Here is a 9,111-nt window from a genome sequence, read left to right on the forward strand (position 1 = left end):
ATTTATAAGTCTAAAAAAGTAATAAACTCTGTTATGAAGTCCAATAAAATTTGTACAAATTAATGTTATTATTGCTACTGGGCCTCATTAATCTGTTCCTTTTAATTAAGTATCGATTGTCTTTTTCAGTGGTGCTGAGCAGTGTGTGTTAACTCTAATTAAACTGGTCAAGTGATCTTACGGTTTAAAGCTATGGGCTTCTCCCTGTGCCTGAAAGGACAGTTACCCATCAGCACCTGCAGGTCTGTGAGAGTACTACATCTCTCTGCTGACAAATTGAACTTCACTGTAAAACCACAAGCCATCTCTCTCAGAGGAACAAGGCTTCTCTTTAAACACATCAGACACATACACACACTCGGGTACAGAACAGAATTTAAAAAAAATACACCATTTCAAATGTTGACCTTGTTTAATTGTCCTAATGGTGAATTTAGCTGTTTATGATCTGTGTTGTTTCTACAGGATGAGTGGTTATATGCTGGTCAGAATAGTGAAGGCACTGAGGTCAATGAGTGTTCACACTCCAGTCACATTTCATGAACTCTCACTTGACCTGAATGATAAACAGCAGTCTGGGAAAATACTATCTCTTGTCCTGAGAAGTTTGGCATCTCTTCTGAGACTCTGGACTGTCCAGAATTTAAACTTGACTGAATTCATGATAAAGTCTGTTTCTCTAACTGTCCTACTGTGTCACCAGGGACCACAGACTCTCAGATCTGACTGTTTGACATATTTCAGCGATGTTTGACTTAATGGCATACAAAATAAATTATAATGAACTCTCTCTCTCTCTCTGTGTGTGTAGATCAGGGACGGATTATGACTTGCAAAGGCCCCGGGGCCAGTTATCTACAATGGCCCCCCTCCACTTCCACCATTTTTTTACATAGCAACTGACCCAAAAGGTGGGGGGTTTGGGTTGTTTTCATTGTTGATGGGTTTTCGAGCGGGGGGATCGCCAAACTGGATCGCGGAACCTTAAAGCCCAGGGTACTGGCCCCATTGGCCCGGTCGGTAATCCATCCCTGGTGTTGACTGTCCAGAGAATCTCTCCAGCAGCTGGTTGAATGTGTCTATGAAGGTGACTCTGCAGAAAGTGGGAGAAGATCCGACTTCCTGTTCCTTGAACTGGGATAAGCTCCACTATTTCTTGCAGCATAGAATTTCACACATTGTTGTGGACCTCAGAAAGAGTAACATTCAGTGCAACATCAGAGATATTCTGGCATTTATAAAGAGGATTCAGTTTAAGCGGTAAATAAATCCATCTAAAAATGTTTCATAAAACATGATGGAAAACTTTCACACTTTATAAGTCCTTTTAGGTCCTGTTTAAACAAAAAGGTCATTCTCACCTTATATCGGAATACATAAATGATTCATAAATTCACAGTGATTTATAAGTGATGGTTTGTATGATATTTGTCTGTACAGGATGAGCTTCACCTTCATGCTGTCTCTAATCAGAGAGATCTATGAGAGCGGTTCTGTTGAATTTGTGTGCAGTCTGTTGTGTTCAGTCGAGAACTTAATCAACCTTCAGAGCAGAGAGCTGAACTCTGTCGACTGTGAAGCCCTGTGATTCATTCTGCAAGAATGTTCTGCAGTTTCACTCAACCTGCTGTGGACCTTCATACCAGATGAGGAGCTAGAGAGCATTCTGTCTCTCTTCAATCATGGTTTTTGTAGTTTTCTTTTTATTGCTTCCTTTTAACGTGTTATAACTTAAGTTCTTATTATAAAAATAGAAATATGAAAGTGTTAAAACAAATGTCTACTTTGTACTTATCCATTAACCAATACCATAGTGCACTTGAGGTAACATAACAACTGGTTTATCAAGGGGGACTGTTTGTATAATGAAATAAAATTATTATAATCTGTTTTGCATCTAAAATGGTAAAATGGAATCTCTCCTGACTTCTTTTTTGTGTTCAGTATGGACAGACTGCTGTTACTGAAACTGCTTCACTGCTGCAGTGTCTCTGATCTCCAGCAGGGGGCATCAGTTCTGCTCTCCACTCTGCAGCACATGCTGGACTTCTCTTGTGGTTCTGCACTGGACCTGACAGAAGACACACACACAGAGACTCTACATTTGACCGCTGAGGACTGCTGTGTGATATCCACGGTCATCTAGAGAGCTCACACACACACACACACACACACACCTGTTAACAGGACTGTGAGATTAATACAGCAGGAATGGATCAGATCGTCCCAATTTTATACACTGTTAAACTCTGGTGAGGAAACACCATCAGATAACATTCATACACAAACAGACAAACACCATCAGATAACATTCATAAGCACAGTCAAATATATTTAAAACATCTCTCTCTCTCTTCTCAGTTGTGATAAATCTCTGCTGCTTCAGTTCCTGGCTCACGTGCTGCCTGGAGAAGCTCAATCTCTTTCTCTGGCCCTGGATGAAGTAATCGACCTCAGTCAGACTCAGCTGGACCTGCGGATCTTTAGAGGTCTGGCGCTGGTTCTGGAATATTCTGAAGGACTGACAGAACTGGATCTCAGTCTGTGTCATCTCACTGATCACAGCCTGGATCTACTGCTCCCACACCTCCACAAAGCACAAAACATTGAGAGAGCGACAGACAGACAGAAATACACAAAGCAAGTCAATGTTTTTGGAGTATCCTGTAATAATTATTGTGATTTCTTTGTGGTTGTTTTTCTGCAGTTTTAGTGGTAATAGTATCACTGATGATGGGGCTCAGAAAATCTACAGCATCGTCTCTCACAACAGTAACATAAAGACGGTAAGTTGTGTGCGTGTGCATTATAAAATCACAATCCAGATTTCTTTGGACTCTTTGGATCTTTTTAGAATGATACACAACAAAACTTGAGACTCAAAATGAAACCGTGAGCTGAGTGTGTTTGTTTGAGCTGAGCTGTAATATCAGTGTTTGTGTCTTTGTAGGCTCTTCAACAACAGAATTAAATTCAGAGAGGTTTTCTGCACAAACCCATGATATGAGATCTGGCCAATAAACTCTTTCTGCAATGAGCTGACTGAGCTGCTGAAATAGCCAATCAGGATCTTGAGAGGTGTGAATAAAGTTAAGGTAGCAGGTGTGAACACTTTTGAAAAATACACCAACTGGAGTCCCAGAGAATAATCACCCCATCAGATCGGAATCACATTCATGTTATATAATCATAATTTACAGCGTGTTTCTTTTGTGTGAATTAAAAAACATCATAATCTAGATACAGAGAAGTAACAGGTACAGAGAAATTGTACATACAGTAAATAAATGGGTTCTATGTCAAAATGTTCAGCTGATTTTATAGCTGTTTGACAACTGAATATAGTTGTTTATAGCTTTGAGTCAAAATCATCTATCTTATGATTGGTTCTAATTAAAACACATTGCTTAAGTCTGATGAGATGTCTCTTCACAAAGATGAATGACTGGAGTTTAAATATATTGCATGCATTTTACACTGAAATGAATTTTGTGAGCTGTTTTAAGTAAAAGTCAAGTGAACTTGTGCCATTTGGTTTGCCTGTTATCTCAGTAAGTTTTGAGTTGTTTTTTTTTTTTTTGTAGTAAGTGTAAAATTTTAAATCACAGTGCCCTTTGAAATATGTACTCAGTACTTTAAAGTTATAATAAAAACAAATAAATAAAAAGTATGATTTTGCAAATGTATTTAAGAGTTGAAATATTTATTTTCAATACTGCTAATAAGGGTACGTTTACACGACAACGATTTACTAAAAACTGAAAAGTTTTCCTTTGCGTTTTTGAAAAGTTTTGCGTACAGACGACAACGATCCCCATTCACACGAATCCGCGAAAACGGCTAAAAACACTGTATTATGCATGCCAGGCCAGTAGTTGGCGATGTCACTTTGTAAAGAAACACTATGCGCCTGCGCACATAAGCATTCTTCCACAGAGCGGTGAAAACAAACAATGAAGATGACGAAAGCATCGAGCAATTTTGTCTGGACGGACGATGAGGTTGCTTTATTACTACAATTACTTTGCTGGAGAAGCGTCAATAAACTCAAAATCTTGAGCAGCACAAACACAGTCCTGTAGTCCGCCATTGTAGTTTTGAATGTCTCGCGCGTTGTTTTGAAGTACTCGCGCGCATGCCTATAGACTGAACACGTAATATGCGTGTGCACGTTTTTGTATGTTTACACGGAGACGATAATGGCATCATTTTCAAAACTTGCACTTTGAAACCCATTTTCGGGCCCCAAAACGGCGTTGTTGTGTAATCGAACAGCCAAAACGCATAAAACGTTTTCCGTTTTTAGTTGAAAACGTTGTGGTGTAAAAGGCCCCAAATATATTAATTAAGTACAGCTCTGTCAAACATCTCTGTTTTCCCTTTCATTGCCCCCTATAGATTCACTTTAGATTCACCCAAATCCACTACAAAATACAAAAACTTTTCATGTATACACTGAGAAATATTTTACATTAATCTTCTTGAATGCTGAAAAATGCTTCTGATGTTTTAAGATGCTGCAGCTATTTAAATATCAAATGGTGCATTCAAGTCATGTTGGAATGATCTTTATTACAAATTGAACGCACATGTGCATTACAAAGTCTGAATTACCAGTGGTAAACTCTTGGCGGAAGCAAATTGTTATTGGTAATAATTCAGTTTTACTTGAGGATTGAGCAGTTAATGAAGAATAACGATAGAACTTGCCAGGAAGTAATGTGCCCTTCAAGTGGAGTCAGAAATATCGGAATTACGAGGTCCGAGCACATGAATGACCAAGCGAAGTTGTATTAACGAGCGAAAAAGCCCGAATTCTAGATCAGTGGTTCCCAACCCTGTTCCTGGAGGCCCCCCTACACTACACATTTTGGATATCTCCCTAAACAAACACACCTGATTCAACTCATTACAAGAGACTCTACGACCTGAATTGGGTGTGTCAGATAAGGGAGATATCCAAAATGTGCAGTGTTGGGGGACCTCCAGTTCTAGATGATACCTGAGTTTCTGACAAGGGATTTTGGAAGGGGCGTGTCTACATTTAAGATGCTGGAAACCAATGATTTTGCAAAATTATGTCAGCTTCTGTTCTTTATTTCAATCATATTAATTTGTTATATAGAGTCATCAAATGACACCATTCACGGATGTTTTAAGCAAATTAATTAATAAGGTGTTTAATATCATGCATTAATAAATCATGTACTGTATGTTGTGTATAAGTAGATGTAGGTTTTTTTCACGTATGTTTATTCACTGGTACAACAGAAAAAGAGCTTTTGCCATCATACATTGTGTATTTGTTTAAGTTTGGCTTGGAGTTACGAGCTTCCAGGTCCACTTGAAGGCAGCATAAGAATCATTTAGCTGGTTTATGATGCGACAAGCGTTTGCAACAAAACTACATTTAATGTGAGAATTTTACTAATATGAAAACATGCATCACATGACTGATTATATAATCTTCTCCTGTTTATCCTGATTGAAACTCATTTCTGTGGATGAGATGAAAATGTTAAACATCGTAGAAAATAAGGCATGCCTCTATAGGGTTTGTGAAACATTTTAAATAATTAAATGCTTTCTCAGGTCAGGTTTACCTACAGTATATTGAACTTGGACTCTGAGAGGCATTTATTTGACTTGACATGCTTTTTTTTTTTATTATTACTATGTTTGTGGAGCTATAGAAGATGATTTGATCAAGATGCACATAAGGGGAGATAAAAAGGGTACTTGTATTGTCCTCAGGTTTATGGACATGGCCGTTGCCATGACGATTCCATTTCCACAGACACGCTGGAACAAAGGCTTGAATCATTGAAACAATATCAGCGCTTTTTTCAGTTGGATGTTGAATGTGTCTCTACAACAATGTATCGCAGTAAAATGGCCGAGATATTACAGAATATAAAAGGATCTCAGCATCTTTCAGAGAGAGAGACAAGCAACTCTTAAAGTGCTTTCTGTATGTATTCAACAATATTTTGCTTCAAAGAAAAATTTCTGAAAAGAGAAGCTGTTTTGAATATCTTTGTACTGTATGGTTCAAAGAGTAGAGCGTTGGGTAGTCTCCTGAAATTAGAAGACCAAGACAAAATTTTAATTAGCCACAACAATTGTGGCTAATTAAAAGAGTGGTGGTGGCGTAGTGGCCTAAAGCACATAACTGGTAATCGACCCCCACAGCCACCACCATTGTGTCCTTGAGCAAGACACTTAACTCCAGGTTGCTCCAGGCGGATTGTCCCTGTAATAAGGGCACTGTAAGTCGCTTTGGATAAAAGCATCTGCCAAATGCATAAATGTAAATGTAAACAATTGTCTGTTATTCAGAGATTTAAAGCATTGAGTGGGGTTCAAAAGTCTGAGTCCACATTGGAAATTTGGCATCAGAATGTTTTCGGATTTTGAAATCATGTTAATGTTAATTGCTTGATTTAAATGCCCTTTGCTGCACAAGATCCAGGTGTCCTTCAGATTTCATAAAAGATCTAAAAAATAGTTATATTAACTTGGAAAATCACAGTACTTATTACTGTAAGTAAGGAATCTATACCCTTGTTTTAGAGCGATAAAAATCACTTACTAACCTTTTCTGTGTAAAGTTACAGCCAATTTTACATCTTCATTGCCATGATGATGTAATGTCAACAAAACCTAAAATGACTGTAAAAACGATGATTTAAACAGTTTTACAGCTCAAATAATAGTTTTAACAGAAGAATGAATGTAAGTGCTTTTAAAAAATTGTAAGCTTCACATTTCTGCCTTTTTAAACTCTCCAAAAATTGGCCCCCATTCACTTCCATTGGAAGTGCCTCACTATAACCATTAAAGAAAAGGAGGGACGAGTCAAAATTATTTTTTGTGGTAAACAACATAATGCCACAAATGCTCATATAAATAAATAAATGCTTATCTCATATTGAAACCGGAATATTGCTTTAATGAAAAATATAAGTAACAAAGCTTCTTGGCATTTACAGTACACATTAAAATGTTTTTTTTTTTTTTTTTTTTTTTTGTAGTGGGGCCAGTAAAAATAATGGCAAGGCAAGTAAAACTCTGAACAGCTGACCTGAAAAAAAATCCGTTGAGCCCTGGAATTCATTCCCATCCCCATAATCTTTAGGAATGCCTTGCTCCATTGACTTCCATAATGTGACATGATTAATGTGATTTTTGTGTATTTTTACAAAATCAATGTCAAAGTTATTGTCTGCAATCAACAGCATACCATAGGTATTGTCGATAGAGCTTAACTTGTTTCGAACCCGGAACATAAATTCCTTTTAGGGATTAGACTATATGGTATGGACAAACAGATTTTCATTTCACTGTGCCATCAATTTTATGTGAGTATAATACAGAAATTCTAAAGATAACTCTGGTTGACATTGAGAAGGTCTCGGGAAAAAAGAGGTCACTGGGACATACATTTTTGGACAGATATAAAGTGTGCAGTGAAATACATTTGTCTCGCTACATGCACTGCACTCACACATGATGAACACACATGCACGTATGCACACACATACATGCACACACATTCAGTTTACATCTCTCCTGAACCCCTGAAATATTCATACTGTGGTGCAGTGATGGGATATTTTGATGCAGCCATGCATGCTAAGACAAACAGAGCAAGATTCTTGCACTTGTTCCTTTTGCTTGTTTTTTTTTTTTTTTTTATCGGCTTTCCTCCTGTATCCATCTCTCACTTCTATCACAAAGGGATAGTTCATCCCAATGAGCAGTGATAAAGCTCTCAGCTACAACAGCTAAGAACATCCAAACCAGATCTGTGCCAAGTGATTCTCACTCCACAACAAGCATGTTCGTGTGAGAGTACATTTGCATGTGATGTTTCCATTCTTTTAGGAAAGAAAAATCACAAATGAGATCTCTTTATTTTTCTTTGTTTTTCCAAAACTTCTGCTTTTGACCCAAAATATTATAATATATCTCCTCTAGATTTTCAGAAGAGATCTCAACAACTGTGCTCAGTAGGTACCAAAGTACCAAGTCTGCAATCAAAAGTCAAGAGATTTCAATATGAATATGAACACTGCAAATTCAATTCTTGTCATTTGTTTGTTTGTGCCTATTTTATGAGAAATATCTGAGAAAAATGTTTATATTTAAATAAAACAACCTGAAAACTACATTTAAACTGAGCAATGAAAGAGCAAACCCTAAGCATTACCAATTCCATATGGAAGAGATTAGGGAGTGTTGGGTTTATTTATCTTTTACAGATGTTAATTTGTCATTTACATTAGTGAAATGTTTCGTTCAAAGTCCTTGTATCCCCTCTACAGATCTTATTAGGCAGGGGGAATGTGACTGCACCACATACCAATGAGCACAAATCAAATCAAAGTGTTAAGACAGAAAAAGTGAGAGCAAATTGTTCAGTTGGCCACTTCCTGTATTCTGAAATAGTGAGTTTCTGCATGTGAATAATTTATGCCCCGTCCTCACATAAAATAAAACTTTATTGGACCTTAGTCAAAGCTGGTTTTATTTGATTATTGAAGTGTGCCTTTTTTTTTTTTTTTTAACAAATTACTGTAGCTATTCCCAACAAAGAGCACCTTCTACACTTGTTTATTTTTTAACATTTGAGCAGACCAGATTAATAGTTTTGATCACCATAATGATAACACCTGTGTGTTTTGTGGTTTAAGCCTATTTGACTATCATTGTGCTCATGTCAGCTAAGAAATATACTGTAAGACATCTGACTGTAACATTAAGCTCATTCTTTTCTCAAAATGTGTTTAAATTTAATACCACTTCAGATTTAGAGGACTATGCAACTATTTATAGCACACAAAATAGGTTATTCATAATGACTGCATATTGCAAAAAGAATATGAAAAAGCATTTGAACAAAATCATTCAGTTCTTCAGTTTGAATTCATTATGTTGGCTTAATGAAGCCAACATACTGTTATTATACAGACTTTGTTTAGGTTTTTTATTTTTTTCTAAATCGTCAAACAGAGACTAAACTTTATAACACTAATAGAACAGTCAAGCTACATCCACCAAACTCGGCACACATCTTCAGACTGTTCTGGAATAGTGTTCTATGTCTTT

At 37.0% G+C, this 9,111-nt stretch overlaps 1 long non-coding RNA gene across 1 annotated transcript; it reads left to right on the forward strand.

Moving 5' to 3' along the window:
• Positions 1–1,480: 1,480 nt before the first annotated feature.
• On the forward strand, positions 1,481–3,607 carry LOC127450293 (uncharacterized). The gene is made up of 3 exons (XR_007898939.1): positions 1,481–2,252; positions 2,362–2,786; positions 2,951–3,607. It is a non-coding gene; the product is annotated as an uncharacterized LOC127450293 (long non-coding RNA).
• Positions 3,608–9,111: the final 5,504 nt, after the last annotated feature.

Source organism: Myxocyprinus asiaticus, chromosome 13 (genome assembly GCF_019703515.2).
Source record: "Myxocyprinus asiaticus isolate MX2 ecotype Aquarium Trade chromosome 13, UBuf_Myxa_2, whole genome shotgun sequence".
In the NCBI taxonomy this organism is placed as follows: Eukaryota; Metazoa; Chordata; class Actinopteri; order Cypriniformes; family Catostomidae; genus Myxocyprinus; species Myxocyprinus asiaticus.